Source organism: Nycticebus coucang, chromosome 1 (assembly GCF_027406575.1).
Source record: "Nycticebus coucang isolate mNycCou1 chromosome 1, mNycCou1.pri, whole genome shotgun sequence".
Taxonomy (NCBI): Eukaryota; Metazoa; Chordata; class Mammalia; order Primates; family Lorisidae; genus Nycticebus; species Nycticebus coucang.
Genome location: NC_069780.1, coordinates 91,960,379 through 91,977,549, shown reverse-complemented (window position 1 = coordinate 91,977,549; position 17,171 = coordinate 91,960,379). Strand labels below are relative to the sequence as shown.

Genomic DNA, 17,171 nt, shown 5'->3' with positions numbered 1-17,171 from the left:
AAATTAATCCACATGAAAAAAGCCAACAATCCCTTATATCAATGGGCAAGAGACATGAATAGAACTTTCTCTAAAGACGACAGACGAATGGCTAACAAACACATGAAAAAATGTTCATCATCTCTATATATTAGAGAAATGCAAATCAAAACAACCCTGAGATATCATCTAACCCCAGTGAGAATGGCCCACATCACAAAATCTCAAAACTGCAGATGCTGGCGTGGATGTGGAGAGAAGGGAACACTTTTACACTGCTGGTGGGACTGCCAACTAGTACAACCTTTCTGGAAGGAAGTATGGAGAAACCTCAAAGCACTCAAGCTAGACCTCCCATTTGATCCTGCAATCCCATTACTGGGCATTTACCCAGAAGGAAAGAAATCCTTTTATCATAAGGACACTTGTACTAGACTGTTTATTGCAGCTCAATTTACAATTTCCAAAATGTGGAAACAGCCTAAATGCCCACCAACCGAGGAATGGATTAACAAGCTGTGGTATATGTATACCATGGAATACTATTCAGCCATTAAAAAAAATGGAGACTTTACATCCTTCGTATTAACCTGGATGGACGTGGAAGATATTATTCTTAGTAAAGCATCACAAGAATGGAGAAGCATGAATCCTATGTACTCAATTTTTATATGAGGACAATTAATGACAATTATGGTTATGGGGGGGGAAACAGAAAGAGGGAAGGAGGGAGGTGGGTCGGGCCTTGGTGTGTGTCACACTTTATGGGGGCAAGACATGATTGCAAGAGGGACTTTACCTAACAATTGCAATCAGTGTAACCTGGCTTATTGTACCCTCAATGAATCCCCAACAATAAAAAAAAAAAAAAAAAGAAAAAAAAAAAAAAGAAGAAACATAAAAAAAAAAAAAAAAAAAAGAATGCCCAAAACTATGTAAATTCATTGTATTCCTGACCAAAACCATGAGTTTGTTCTACTCACCCAAACCTAAAAATAGCAGTTTTTGCCAAAGGAGTCTTTGAGGCTGTTGCTAAGGAACCAGCTTTAGAAAAAAAGACAAAATAGAACACAAATCTTTTAGTTAAAAAGGGAAGAAAAGCCCTGGAAAACAGCCTTTTCCTCAGGAAAGCTGATATATAGTGATTAACTTTTTCCAGGTCTAGTCCATTCCCTGGTTGTTGTGCCGTATACACATCTTCTTCCTCTACTTCCTGAACAATGTAGATTATTTTCTGATATTTCCTGAAATGATATGTTAATAACAATTCACATTTCAAATACAGGAATCCTAGAGAGGGTCTAGGGTCCATTGGCCATACTGAGCATACAACAGGTATAATCCTTGCCTATGCAAAATTAATTGTCATATTAGAAGATAACACTTATGTGTGCGTGTGTGTGTGTGAGAGAGAGAGAGAGAGAGAGACAATTACATTAGTGTCTTAGTCCATGTTAATCATTTTGGAGGGGCTGAAGGAAGGAAAAGCAATTCATTGGCTAGAATCTTTTAGAATTAGATTAGGAATTAACATTTTCTTTATAAAAAAAAAAAAGCATTCTTCTTGTTATTCACAATGGCATAGTAGTTAGTTAGCCAGTATTTTCTGAAGGGCTTGGTGCATGCCTAGAAACAGCTTCGTAAATAGCATTTGTTTGTTTTTGTGTTTGTTTGTTTGATAATGACAAATTCTGTTTCTATTTGAGGACTTTCAGGCTATAAACACTCTAGCTTCAGTCAATAGCTTTCATAGAAGCACCTCTGCTCACCTAAAGATTTCTACAGACTGCAAACTTATAGGAAAAGGAAATTATGATTAATGAAACTAAGAAAAGGATAAAGTAGAATGAAGTAATGCTTTGTTAAGAAGATATCTGGCCAGCCATCATAAGCAGTCCCTGATTATCTGACCAGAATATGTGGGGCATGGAATTTCCCTCAAGAGTCTGAATTGTCTGTTGTCATTGGTCAAGTAGTGTTTATATTAACACTGGCTCATTTTGGAATTATATCCAAGAATTGAGCAAAATCTACTCAACCAGCACTGTGTCAACATCTTCTCATAGTAGTAATAGTCCCAGTATCTTTTTGATCACTCTTTATGGAATGATCACCCAGGCTCTCATGGACCTCCTGCAGCTTACAGGGAGCAGGGAGCTGAGGGGCAGCCATGGGCTTTCTCTGTCACTGTGTCCTACTTAGAAATCTACCAGGAAAAGGTATTAGACCTCTTCCAGTGGTTCTCAACCTTTCTAATGCCCCAAATCTTTAATACAGTCCAAAGGGGTTGTGACCCACAGGTTGGGAACCGCTGTTAGACCCTTCATTAGGAGACCTGGTGATCCGAGAAGACTGTCGGGGAAACATCCTGACACCTGGCCTAACATAGAAGCCCGTCACTAGCTTTGCTGATTTTGAGCGGCACTTCTTGCCAGCCAGTTGAAATTGGACTGTAGGAGCCACACAGCTCAACCAGTGCTCTACTTGCAGTCATATTGTGCTTCTGGTCAAGGTGGATCAGCAGAAATGTCTAGCCCCATTTCGCCAAAGGGAGGGAAAACTCTATCTAATTGAGTTTCTGGCTCAGAATGATAACTGCCGTACAGGCAACAAGGGCCTTCAGCTGAAAGAGAGTGGAGCCATCAACACCTCCTCTTTGTTCTGGGCAAGGTGGTAGATGCACTGGACCAGGGCCTTCCTCGTGTGCTTAACCTGGATAGCAAGCTCATTCGCTTACTGCAGGACTCTCTGGGTGGCTCATTGCCAACATTGCCCCTGAGAGATGCTTCTATCTAGACACAATCTCTGTACCTACCCAACTTTGCTGCCAGGTCCAAAGAAGTGATAAACCATCCTTTTACCAATGAGCACCTACAGCTTCATGTCTCAGTACATCTTGGTACCTGTTAAGCTATCTCAGAAAGAACTGCTAGGCCTATCAGAGGCAAAGAGAGCCTGAGGCCCTGAGGAAGATGAAATTGGGAGCCATGATCCCATAGCAGCTCCACCTTCTGCCTCCCAGAAACTCAGCCCCCTGCAGAAGCTGAGCAGTACGGACCCAGCCATGCTGGCATGCCTTCTGAGCTTGGACCATCTGCTGGGCTCCCGGGGGTGCCAGGGGGCCCCTCTGTTGAGTACCCCAAAGTGAGAGCGGATGGTGCTCATGAAGACAGTGGAGGTGAAGGACTTGGAGATTGAGAGACTTAAGATAAACAAAAAGAACTGGAGGCCAGGGTGCTGGCCCAGGAGGCTGCAGACCCAAAGGAGAAAGAATTGCTCTCCCACAATGCTCTGAACCTTTTCCTATCACACAGTCACAGTGGCAAAGGCTGTGGTGATGCCCCTACAATTGATTCAGGAGCAGGCAGCATCCCTAAATGCTGAGTTCCATATCCTGAAGAATAAAAGCCAGAAAAGAAAGCTGGAGTCCTTGCATGCCTCAGAGCCTGAGATGAAGGCTCTGAGGACTGCTGAGAATTACAGATAAGCCCCGAGCTACTGGCCCATGGGGGTCAAAAAATACTGGATCTGCTGAATGAAGGCCCAGTCCAGGATCTGCGCAGCCTACAGCGCATTGGTCCTAAGAAGGACCAGCTTATCATGGGCTGGAGGTAGCCCCACAGCCCATTCAGCCACGTAGAAGACCTGGACCAAGTAGAGGGTGTAACTGGGAGACTGATGGAGTCATTCCTGAAGGTGACCATCCTCAGTCTTGCTGCTGGCCAGCACTGTGGCCCCTGCTGACTGCTGTCTCCTTTTATTCACCCTAAGGTATTTTGGGGCTTTTGACATGAAAAGGATGGAGTACTAATCCTCAGAACGTGACTATTTTCTAATATCTCAATTCGTTGAGTTTGGTTATTAGGAAACAAATGAATGTGCTTGGTTATTGCTGTGAGCTATGATGCCTTTGTTGATTTTTCAAACAAAATATGAATGTGCTAATTTTTTATACTTGAATATTGTATATTAGTTTTTGCCTATATTTAACTAACATCCAGGATGACTTTTTAAAAATATTTATTGTATTTAAAATGTTGCTTTAAAATAAGTATGCATTATGTACCGGTAAATCAAGGTAATTAACACTACATCCTTACATGACTTTTAAATTCAGTTGGTACTACTTGAGTATTCATATGGGATAACCAGAGTTATTCCCAAAGGTGATTTAAAACAGCTACTTATTGCACTGTCTCTTTAGAAGAATTTGTACTTTTCACCAACTTGACTTTTTACTTAAAGCATGTACACTGTCAGGTGAAATTATGGCCTCGTTGTTTCAACTAGTAGGAGTACTGTGTGTGTGTGTGTAAGAGAGCTGGTCTTGCTGTAGAGAGCAGATTAGAAAAACATAGCAGAATAGATGAGGCAACAGCTAGGAGAGTGATGTGGTATGGTATACAGAGTGTTGATTTATTTTTTTAAGGAACTAATTTTTTTATCTCAAAGTTTCATGGGATACAAATGTTTTTGATTACATGGATTGCTTTTATGTTTGAGTCATGGTTATAAGTGTGCCCGTCATTTAGATAGTGTTTATTGTACCTGTTAGGTAGGTTTTTCTGGGTCCCTTTCTGCGCCTTCCCCCCATGTTGACTTCCATTTTTAAGTTTTACTTCCTTTTATGTACTTGTGTGCTCATCAGTTAGTTCCAGTTTAGTAGTGGGTACATACAGTGTTTAATTTTCCATTCTTTAGATACTTCATTTTAGGGTAATGGTTTCTGGTTCCATCGTTCTGGTTGAGTGGTTCTCAACCTTCCTAATGCCACAATCCTTTAATTCAGTTCCTCATGTTGTGATGACCCCTAACCACAAAATTATTTTCGTTGCTACTTAATAACTGTAATTTTTGCCACTGTTAGAAATCGTAATGTAAATCTCTGATATTAGACGACCCCTATGAAAGGTTGAGAACCGCTGATCTAAATTGTTGCAAAAGGCACTAGGTCATTCTTCTTTATGGCTGAGTAGCATTGCATGGTATATACACACACATACGTTTTGTTTATCTACTCATGAATTGATGGGCATTTGGGTTGAGTTTACTTCTTTGCAATCGTGAATTGTACTGTATGGACATTTAAATAAGGAATGCATATACACTGTTGGTGGGACTGCAAATTAGTACAACCTCTATGGAAAACAATATGGAGATTTGTCAAAGAAATAAAAGTCCCACTATTACGTGATCCAGCAATCCCATTTCTGGCTACTCACTCAAAGGTATATAGTGTTTTTAAAATTTTAGTGCTCTAGCATTGGTTTTCCATTCTAGCTAATGTGTCTTTGACTTTTTAAGCAAAAGATATTCTCTATTCCTGCTCTGAATAAGCAGTGCTTACAGCAAGGATGATAAATTTAATTATTTAACCTGATAATATGAAGTAATATTATCAGGTTCTCTGATATGTTCTGTGATACCTACCAAGTTTCCTAATTTTGTAAAACATCATGCTCATCTTACCATAGAATTTCTGTTTCCACAGAACTCTTGAGTATGTTTTCATTTTCTAGACCAAGAAAGAAACCAGGGCGGCGCCTGTGGCTCAAGGAGTAGGGCGCCGGTCCCATATGCCAGAGGTGGTGGGTTCAAACCCAGCCCCGGCCAAAAACCAAAAAAAAAAAAAAAAAAAAAAAAAGAAAGAAACCATTGTTTAATAATCATCCTATATATGCAGAATTCAATTTCAGAGAAGCCAAATGAGCAGTACAGTGAGATAACTAAGAATTAAATTATAGCTTCTTTCTGTTGTAAGTTTGTGTGATGGCTAAGTCCATGCCTGGCCAGCCCCATATTTCAGAATATGTTCATTTTTTTAAATCGAATTGTCAGTAATGCTAGGTTTAGAATCTGTACTCGCCTACACATTTACTCCTTCTCAGATACTCAGATGGTTTTCCGCATTTTCTGTATTCCTGATGCCTCTGCATGAGGAGCTATCACTCATGCACTCTTAGGAGCCTGGAAATGAGGTGGGGATGCCATGGCCCCTTCAGTACCTGCCCTCAGTGGGCACCAAAGCTAGCTGAGCTCTTGCTGCCGTCTCCTCTGGTACTGACACTCTGCACCACTCTGTCTGTGACACTTCATCTGATGTGTGGCCATCTCCATCCTCAATTTTCTCAAGTACAAGGGGTAGGATACAACCACAGGTTTTTTGGTAAGCCTTTTCTAAAAGGTTAAGTATAATTAGAAAAAGAAGTACAGGGCAGTGGTGCCGTGCAGCTGCAGCAGAGGTGGTTTCCACAGAAGACTCGATTTGTCTATGGGGCCTGTTTCATTGGTGCTTCCCTGCTTGGCTCCTGGCCTGCCCCCATTTTCTGGGGGTCCTAAACCCACCCCTGCTGCTGGTGCTCCGAGAATGTGTTTCTCTCCACATGTAGGCTCTTCTTCTTGGAAGTGATCCCAATCTTCGAGTCAGACCTTCATTCCTCACTCCATCTAGTCACAGGATCTAGTTCTTTGGCTCACTGACACTTGAAACCCTTTATCTCTCCTTTAACAATTTCTTCTTGTATTGTGTCTCTTGGCTTGTCTTAAACAGGACCACATTTAGAACAATAATTTTATAGTGCTGACTGGCCTTACTTAAGCCCAGACAATTTATTTTAAAAATATGTCTTTCATTCAATAAATGTCTTTCTAAAGATCTCGTGTAAAGTCTTAGGGGGGTACATGTAGGTTTTTCAGGTTAACTTCTTAAGAGATACGCACACTCAAAGCAATAGTTAAACATAAATTAATAGGGAATGATAAAAGACGTCTCCCAAAGCAGCATTGAAGTTATTCAGATTAATGCTTTCTCCAAGAACAATGGAAGATGAGTCTTTTAATATTTAGGTGATAAATATTATTCTTATTTTTCTCCCATTTAAGGAGGACACTCAGCCGATAAAGCCAACCAAAAGTATAGGGCAAACTCTTCACAATTTAAAAATGAGAGCTCCTGCACAGGTTTTGCTCCTCAAGGTTAGTAACTAACCACCCATATGAACAAACAAACAAAAACCCATAAAGTTTTCTTTTATGCTGTTTTTTTCTTTTTTTGTCATTGTTTTGTTCATTAATTTAGTTGTTAACAAGGGTGTAGACCTTTCTGATCTCTTCAGCCAGAAATAATATTTTCTTTCTTCAATATAGCACTTTGACCTTCTCTTATGTCACTGGCTTTTTAGAAATTGGGGTAACATGTAAACTCTGTGAGAACAGAGACAAAGCTTGTTTTTATCTCTGTGACCCTCACCACACCACTGTATCCTTCGCTTGGTAAATGCACCACCATTTTGGATAAACGCAGATGTCTTTTGGCGTAACTGTTTCTTAAGAATAAAGGTCTTGCAGCATGGAGGCTAATTTGACTTGTATGGCTGCTATAGGAAAAGTTACTGGAATATTAACCTCTAATGCTCATGGCCACTGATATAGAAGTACTGAGGCAATGTTGCTGTGTGTGTAAGAGGTTAGAGTCAGATGTTGAGCAAGTTGCTTTACTCCCTGTATGGTTGGTTTTCTCATCCATGAAATGAGGTTGCTGATGGGAACTTCCTAATGAAGTCTTGTGAAGATTAGTTGAAATTAATTTATGTAAAGCTTTTAGAACAGTGTCTGGCACATGGATCACAGAAGAGGTGGTTAGCTATTATTGTTACCATTGCCTTGACAACCTGAAAAGATCAATATCTGTTTAAGTGAAGCCAAAGGAGAATGAAATCCATTAGGATCTCTGTAAGGTGACCACCCAAGGGACTGTAACAAACAGAGCAACACACAGTGGTCAACGTAACAAGTAGGCCTGCGTACTGATACGTACATGTGGTGCATGTCCAGTCTATGAAAATTAGGTCAACTGACGGAGGTGGTCAGTGTAGGGAGGTGATCAGTTATGGATTGTCTACCGTATACTAGAAATGTACAGTATCTAGCCCATGCTACTGAAAATGTATAGTTTTTTGGTCTATATACTGCCAAGCCTAAGCAGATCACAAAATAAGTCGACACAGGCTCAGTTTATAGTGAGAGTTTCTATTACTCAGGATTAAAAAAAAAAGAAGTTTGCAATTGCTGAAAGGAAAAGACAAAAAAACAAGATCATGTCAAAGATCAGCAAAAAATTAACTAGATGAACAATAATATAATAAAATAAAATTCCTTACTTGGTCCAGTAAGTCCTGTAATAAATACCCTCCTCTTCACGGCTCACTGGCTGTTTGCAGCCAAAGAGGTTAATTTGAACCTAAACGGCATTAATCGGTGGCAGTGAGAAACACCTGGAAAAAAAAACAGCAACCGAGAAGTAAAGCAGTAACTGTACATTTCAGAAATTACCACCAGGAACAAACATGCTTTGAGAACCCTTTCCTTGTGCTCCCTTCCCGTCAACTTCCTCAAAAACACTCCACAATAAATCTGCTCCCATCAGTTCTTCTGACCAACTTTTTGGCATTTGTGTGGTTTTGCTATTGTTTTGGTCATTGTCATAGTTAGAAAAATCTGCCCATAAATCTGGGAGTAGTACAAATGATTAGATGCTATATTGCAAGTTACCTTTTTGTCATTAATGATGTCCTTTATTAAAATGTAATTCTCAAAATGATGATATTGAATTTGCTTTTTTTGTTTTTGTGACATGTTTCCCCAGGAAGAAATAGTCTCATCTATCTCGATAGAGCAAAAAAGAGCTATCATTATTAAACATTGACCCAATGAACCTAATCCATAGCTTTTGGCTGGAAAATCTGAAACTTAGTTCCCATTAATAATGTGAGAGCATGTTGATAGCTGAATTTTCCTCACTGCTATTAAAAAATAATCACTCTGTTGATGTTGCATGAAATACATTACCATGTACTTTATCATAAAGTTTTGTCTGTCATGCCCTGCTATCATCGTATCATGGAAATACATTAACATAATAATTTTATTCAGATTAGTTCTCCTTTTGACATATTCTGGAGTTTCAGTCTAGTAAGTAACTAGGCTGTCTATTAGGAAGATGAAAAGTCTTAACAGAAGTCCTGACAGCTTTAAAGTTAGAAAATGTTTCAGAATTAAAATAAATTAGAGGCCAGTGCCAAGAATTACAATAATAATTAGGCAAATAATAAGAGCTGTGAAATTTGAATGGAATGGGAAGACAGAGTTAAAATAACAGTATCTTTGACTAAGGTAACACTTGCCATGTGGTTTAAATTTCAAAATAACATTTCTTTTTTCCTTTAGATATGAACAAACTGTTTAGACAATTAGTTTCTGGGGCCTTACAAGCCATTAATGTAAGTCTTTCTGTAAACTCTCTTTCCCACATAGATACATGAATAACTGGGAGAGTGTGTCAGGAGTCTGCATTTGTGTTCCCCAGTTGGGGAATGACATTTTTATATATGTATATATATTTAGCCCCTTGTCACAAAGCCATGTTCTCCATACCCTTCTTCTCTTCCCTACCATGTAGACTACTTTCTTTGCTAATTATACCTAGGAAAATAAATAACTTCACTAGTCCCAAGTAGCGTAAGCTGGTTGGTGGCACAAGACTGTGAGCCATCTGCAAAATCTCACCTTCATAGTCTGAGTGGGTGTGTGGCAAGCCAGCTAGGGAAAAGCGCCGTGTTCGTGGGCGTGGGGTGGGGGCAGTGACAGGGGCGAGACACTCAGTCATTGCAGGCCCTGGTGGGCTCATTGAGGGCTCATGCAGTAGAGGCATTACAGGGTCCTGAAGTGCACCCCCCTTTACTAAGTTTCAAGAGGCCTGACTGCCTCAGTACCCGACTCTCTCTGTAGTTTGCAGCTTCTAACTCCTTGGCGGTAACTAGTCCCATCAGTGTTCTCTGTTGGGCAAGAAAGAAAGGGGGTCCCATGTACCTGGGACAGCTGAATACTCACTGATTTCCCTCCTGGGAGGAATTTCAGGTCAAGGGGCCTTTTTGGCATTCAGCTGTGTCACTTTGGGGGACAGGTCACACAGGTAAAGTGAGCTTGTTGTTCTTAACCTCTGCAATGCATCTTTTTTTGAAAAAAAAAAAAAATACTTTTTAACTTCAAATGTGTGCTAAAACTTCTCTGCTGGACTTCCAGACTCCCATGAAGGCATAAAGAGGTGGTAGAAATCTTCTATTCTGCCATCATGCTGATGTCTCAGTTAAGATACATGTACACTTGGCTTAATCAATCAATCAATCAATAAATAAGTAAATAAATAATAAAAACCTGAGAGAGGCAGAACTTAGAGAGACAAGTAAAGCATTGAAAACGTGGACCATATCCTTTTAGTTTATAATGAAATAAAACAGTTTTAAGGCCCAAGATGTGTAGAAACATAAATATATATTACATATTGATTCCTATGGATACCGGTGTTTCAGGTTCTTGGTCTCAGAGATTGGAAGAATGAATCCACGGACCACAGATAAGTGGTAAGACAGGATTTATTCACAAAGAATACAAAAACAACAAAAACCAAAGCTCCTGGCAGAGAGAACCCAGGACAGGAACAAGCTCTCCTGCTCCCTCTCCAGTCTGTCTCCTGGTCTCTTTGCTCAGGGGTATATATAGTTGCCAGGGTTGTTTCCCTAGAACTCAATGTTTACTCTTACAGCCTAGGTCTTCTAAAGTTACAGCCAGCCTTTCACTTAGCAGCAGGGGGCCAGAAGTCTCTGGCCTTGGAAACTCACATGAAATTGACCAGCCATAAAATTGACCAGCAGAAGCCACTGGGAAGGAGATAAGTGTCTCATCCACCAGTTTCTAGCCCCTTGGCTACTGGAGCCTCCCAGGGCCCCCCTGCCCACCCTCCAGCCCTCTGGTTTCTCCACCTGCCCCGGCACCAATACCGCCAGGGCTAAGGTGGCAGGTCTTGGGGCCACCTGGCCTGTATCACTATAATGTTTAGTTTTTTGTAGGCAAAAATATCACTTCTGATCTTTACTATTACAGATACAGTTAATGAATTGATGTTTTTAACTTTTAATATTTTAAGAAAATTTTGAGAAAAAAGTTTCAATTTTCCATTGCTCTATGTCCCAGAGACTGCTAAATGATAATGACCTTGTTTTACTGCAAATGTAATAAATTCATTTTTTATTTTCCTGATCTTTGATTCAGTAGTATTTAAAGAATTACTGCAGGAATACTCCTGTGTATGTTATCAAGATCTTAAAATGAAACTATGAAATAGATTAAAGTCACATATTCATCTTCAGTCTTTGTGATTCTGTCTTCTTATATGTAATTGGCACATCTGGCATAAATTTTTTTTAGTATCACCCCATTTCCTTCTGATCTTGTACCTACTACCTGCCACCGTATGTTCTGAAACACTGCCTGCCACAGTTGGTTTCTAGCCACCGTAGACTCTCAAAAATCTTCTTCATTAAAATGAAGCTGCCCACCAAAAGCTGATATTTACTTAATAACAACTATGCTTTTATCTGGTTTTCCTTAAGAAATTGCCATAATTTATTTCTCAAATTGCTAAGTAATCTTTACTCACTTGATGCTATATTACTTTATATAAAATCATGTATCCATCATATTATATATGAACATAAAGCATTTATTAGTATTTTATATATATTTCTGTATTTCATGTTTATGGATTTAAATATGTGTCAGATATGTGCATTTATATATGTATACAAAAATACACACAGCCATTTCAATGATAAGATAATTTTTTTCCTTGGATTTCCTTTAAAATAACTTTGGCACTAGGTGTATTTCAATTCATAGACTGCTTGTATTTTTTTCTCTGTATACCTGTAAGCAGATTCAGCCTTTCTTTTCGAAAGGTTCGAAAGTTGTTATTTTAGGCTCAGGCTTAGTATAAAAAATGTTTCTGGGCATGGTGGTGCATGCCGCAGTCCCAGCACTCAGCAGGCTGTGTGGAGAGGGTCCCTGGAGCCCAGCAGCTCACAGTGCAGTGAGCTGCTGCCTGCACTCCAGTCTGGGTGATCAGGCAGGTCCTGTCTCCAAAATTAAATTAAATTAAATGGAATTAAATTAAATTAAAATTTTAGAAAAGGATTCTAACTTTGGGCTTCCAAAAGACTGTGGTCTCCTAGGGTGGACCCCTAAAACATTCTGATTTATTGGAACTGAGAAGAGACTGAGATATTTATTTATTTATTGTTTTTGTAGAGACAGAGTTTCACTTTATTGCCCTCGGTAGAGTGCCGTGGCCTCACACAGCTCACGCAACCTCCAACTCCTGGGCTTAGGCGATTCTCCTGCCTCAGCCTCCCGAGTAGCTGGGACAATATGCGCCCGCCACAACGCCCAGCTATTTTTTTGTTGCAGTTTGGCCGGGGCTGGGTTCGAACCCGCCACCCTCGGCATATGAGGCCGGCGCCCTGCTCACTGAGCCACAGGCGCCGCCCGAGACATTTATATTTTTAACAAGCAATCCCAATAATTCTGATGCCAGTATTTCTTGAACCACATTTTTGAGTGTTTTTTTTTCTAGATAATAATCACCTAGTTATACAGTATCAAATGCAATAATCATTAAATACTGTCTTTGTCAATGGCTTAAATCAACTCTCCTTTTAAGACTTTGTGAGGACTCTTTTAAAAATGTGGTGGTCTATATTTCCATCTATAATGTACTTCATTGCTGTGAGTCGTGTTTCCAAATGGATTAACACTTAGTTTTAACTGAAGCACAGTTCCTCTCCAGTATTTCTGCTTTACTAGGACTTGAGGAGACTGCACGGGGAAGAAAGACACAGTTATAATAATGACCAATGAAGGACCCAGTCCTTTCATTTGAATAAGAAGAACTGGAAGACAATGATTAAAACAAATTCTTCAAAGTACATCGGAAAATGTAGAGGGAATATTAAGGGCAACCATTACCTTGTCTAAACTTGACAGATGTTACCTAGATGTAGGTCAACTTGCTCCACACTTTACTCCTTTCCGCAAATAGTTGCTCAATTAAACTTGGGAAATTAGTTTTATTTTAAAGCAATTCTCTGACAGACTCTGCAATTCTGCTTTTGTGCCTTGAATTTTCTGTTGTTTTTTTTTTTTTTCAATTGGTAACATATGCTAAAAGAAGCTCAAAGAGTTAAAAACAAATAAGAGACAAGAGTTAATTCTGTCCTTTACTGCAGTACAGTTTTCTGTTCCTTCTTGTTAGAGGCAAATGCTCTTCAGCATTTCTATTTTTTAATGTATATTTACAGAGTATATTGCATATTCGGGGGTGGTGGTGAGGGGAAATATAAATAAAATCAGGACAGAAAATTCCTGTGATTTCAAATTAGCAGGAAAGATGCACTAAAGAATGACTGAGTAGCCTAAAGAAAGTGTTATGTCACTAAGCAGCATATGTATTTATCCCCAGGAAATGACTTAGATACCAGAGAAATATAATATGTTTAAGTAAGCGTGCATTCCCTCAGGAAAAAGGAAAAGGGATTTTTTTTAAAGCAAGTATAGCTTTCCGAAACCAATCAAAATTTAAATGTGAATGCATTTTAGCACAACAAAAATTACCCGAGTTTTAAACAAGATAACTCTAGAGATGGCAGAAACACTGGCAACCAATCAGTTGTTCTGGCAGGGAAAAATCCATGAGTACTTTTTTGGAAAACAATTTGGATGTAAATGGGAAAATTGTTTTCTCTGACCTATTCATGAAATTTCTGTGTAGTATCTAACTAAAAGGTTTGAGAAAGATAAAAATTATATATAGTGACCCCCAAAAGGCAAAAATTATAACCAATTATTTAATAAAAATGACTTTTAAGACAAAACTTGAAGTGAATACCTGCTACGTACTATCTAGGTGACACTATGCCAGGGTTAATGAATAACTCTAAGGAATTTTCACATTGTGTGAAAAGTATCTTTATCTAATACAGAGTCTATTAGAAAATGAGACAATATCAAGTGGACTGTGTAAAGCAGATTCTCCTCAAACATTAGCTACTTCGACTTTTTTTGCAGCGTCATAGGTCATCCAGGTTACTGAGAGGACCACTGGCAGCTAGCAGGTGGATGGTGATGCCCACTGCTGGGATGAACCAGATTGCTCTGTTAGCACATATCATATGCCAAGGATTTTACTTCTCTTTGGATTGCACTCTTGCTAGATCTTACAAACAGCCTAGGTAATTTATTTTTGGTAAAGATATCAACAGTGATTCATCTTTAGGCATTACAATTCATATAGGTTATAAATACATCAATTCTCTTTATGCAAAATTTCATCCTCTGTTGCAAGCCTTTTTGTTTTTGCTTGTGAGTTTATATTTTAATGTGATGAAATTTTTCTTTAATTAAATTCTATAATCATTTTGAATTCAATAAAATGATACCTGTCTTCCATGTTGAAGTTTACAACTCATGAAGAACCAGAGAGGAATTACAATGAAGGTCAACATGTCAGTTTCATTCTACAGAAATGCTAGATTGGAGCATATGGCTAAAATCCAAAGCAAACATAGGCTTGTCCTCCAGTGTTAAACTAGATAGATTTTCCCACCCAGTCAGTGGAGCAGCTGGGCAGCCACAAGCTTCCCCCTAAGGGCAGATCCTTTATTGCACAGATGAGAGCAGCCTAGAATGTGTGTGCTCTCTGGAGATCTGCTCAGAGACGGGACTCTGAAGAAGCTGAGACAAATTTTCTCTGTTCTGTCTCCTAATTGCACCAAATTAGCAATTTATTCCTCTTCCTCCCTCGGGAGTTGATTTCAAATTCGGAGCAACTATAATACAAGTTGTGTCTGAAATATATTATTCTGTCAGAAAGCAAGGAAGCTTAAGGACTAATGGGATTATGTACAGTTAAAAAAAAGAAAGAAAACGAAAGACCAGCTTTAAGATGTGTCTACTGCATAAATTTTTATGACATATTGAACATTCAAATAAAATAGTATCTATAATAGAATTGATTGTAGTATATCCTGTAAAAATTCATGAATCTCAATAATAAATACATACATATGTACAGGCATAAATAGGAAAGTGGAAAAGAAGAAAATACTTTTCTTATAAAAAATGCACCAGATTATAAAGATACATGGAACGATAAAACTGGAAATTCAACATTTATGACTCATTAAGGGAAGGTCATTGGTGAAGGCTGAAACCATTATGTCAATGGTCACTGGGGAACAGGATATTTAAATGTTGGCCAAAGAATCCAGCACAGATTGCAAAGGGGAAAAATGTACAATTATAACATCTAGAACTGGCACCCAACATCGCAATCAAATAACTGCATTTATAGTTGATCATTGCTAACAGTAGGGCAAAGTGATAAATTTTTTTTCCTTTTAATATGATGTAATGTGAAAAAAATCACCTATGATGTATTCCTGCTAATTTAACCATAATCTAATAAAGCATCTATATCTAATTATACAAAATGTAGAAGACAGAGAAAAATTTAAATGATCTCATATGTTAAAAGTCAGACAAATTTGGAGTGGGGAATATTTTAGAGAAAAGAAGATAAGATGTTTTTTCCCCAAGATTGGTTTTTATAAAAATGGAGTGAATTCTTCCAGTTTAAAACAGTCTGAAAGCCATACTAATGGAAGGAAGAAAGGGGAGGAGGAAGGGAAGAAGGATTATTTTATCATTCTCTCACTTTACAACAATTTTTTGCTCTCAAAATGTGAAATATTTGTATTTCTACAAGCAGCTATGGTTTTTTTGTTTTTTGGGTTTTTTTTGCAGTTTTTGCCCGGGGCTGGGTTTGAACCCACCACGTCCAGTATATGGGGCTGGCGCCCTACTTCTTTGAGCCACAGGTGCCTTCCAGCTATGGATTTTTTTAAAACATGAATAGCATATTTTTATTTTTATATTTTATATTTTTGAATAGCATGTTTTTTATTTTTTATATATTTTTTCCTTTTATTAAGTCATATACACATAGATCATGAATACATTTATGCTTTTGTGGGGTACAATTTGGAATGATTACATCAAACTAATTAATATAGCTTTCACCTCATTTACTTAATTATTGTGTTAAGACATTTACATTCTATACTTGGTGGATTTTGTTTATTTTTTTTTATTTTGTCTCATTAGCTGTCATGTGAGAGATTTCTATTGTTAAAGTCACTACTTTCTAAGCAGTAGTTTGAAACTTTCTGTTTATACATAGGATTTATGAGTGAATTTTTTTTATAATTTTTCTGGTGAGGGCTAGTGAGTCAATGCATTCCTGGCATTTGCTTTTGTAATAGAAATTTACATGGCATATATCACATGTATTCAATACATGAACTTGGTGTAAGAAATTATATTTTTATGTAAAACCAGTTAATTCACTGAAGACCTTTCAGGAATTATGCTAATTAAAATGGTGACTGTTTGATAGCTTATCCATAAGCTACTCAAAGTAGCAGGCATAGGAAAGTAGTTTTCAAACAGGGCCATCAGCAGTAGAATTTTAAAAAGGTTTGTTATTCAGTTGTATAATTAATTGTAAGAATTTCCAGCTTCAGATCTTAGGACAGTCACAAATAGCTGCCTATTTCTATTATAATTATACAAAATACGAAAGAATATATTCTTATTCATAAAATATATTAATTTATTTTTCTCAATCATTTCTTATAAACTGATTTCTTGAAGTGCATTACAATGCTATTATAAAAACTGCTTTTCAAGTTTTGAAAACAAATTAGGTGTACAATTAAGGGATTTTATTTCTAAAAGCCAAATGTAATTTGTTCTGACAAGAGATTTTTTCTTACAGACAAACATTTGAGTACTTCTATTGTTTATGGCAAATTAAACAGAAAACTTCTCATTTCATACCTGTATATACTTTATTTAGCTTTCTTCCATCTGCTCTGCAAATGCTCTTATAAACCTGTATCCCATGGCAACCCCCAATGGCATTTTAGCTCCATGTTTCCCAGCTAAGCTCATCTCTCCTAGGAAAACCACCTTAGCACCTCAAGCAAAGCTTTTCCCAGGAATATGGAGGTAGGGGAATTTTGTAGAACCCCCCTCCATGATTTCGTTATAGGACATAGATGATACATACATATTCCTTTATACTGCTGAGAAAATACTTTGTCCCATGGTCTGTGAGTCATGTTTAAATCCCAAAGAGAAGAATGAGTCAGGTTATTTCACACAAATACTGCCCTTCTGATGGGGAGACAAAGAAATGGCAGATAATTATTTTTATCAATGTAAAAGATGTCTTCTATCCT

At 38.1% G+C, this 17,171-nt stretch overlaps 1 protein-coding gene and 1 pseudogene across 3 annotated transcripts in view; both read left to right on the top strand.

The window, feature by feature from the left end:
* Positions 1-17,171, top strand: part of MARCHF1 (membrane associated ring-CH-type finger 1) — a 967,912-nt gene that overhangs the window by 310,315 nt on the left and 640,426 nt on the right. The window lies entirely within an intron of this gene.
* On the top strand, positions 2,086-3,723 carry LOC128590626 (kinesin-like protein KIF22; annotated as a pseudogene).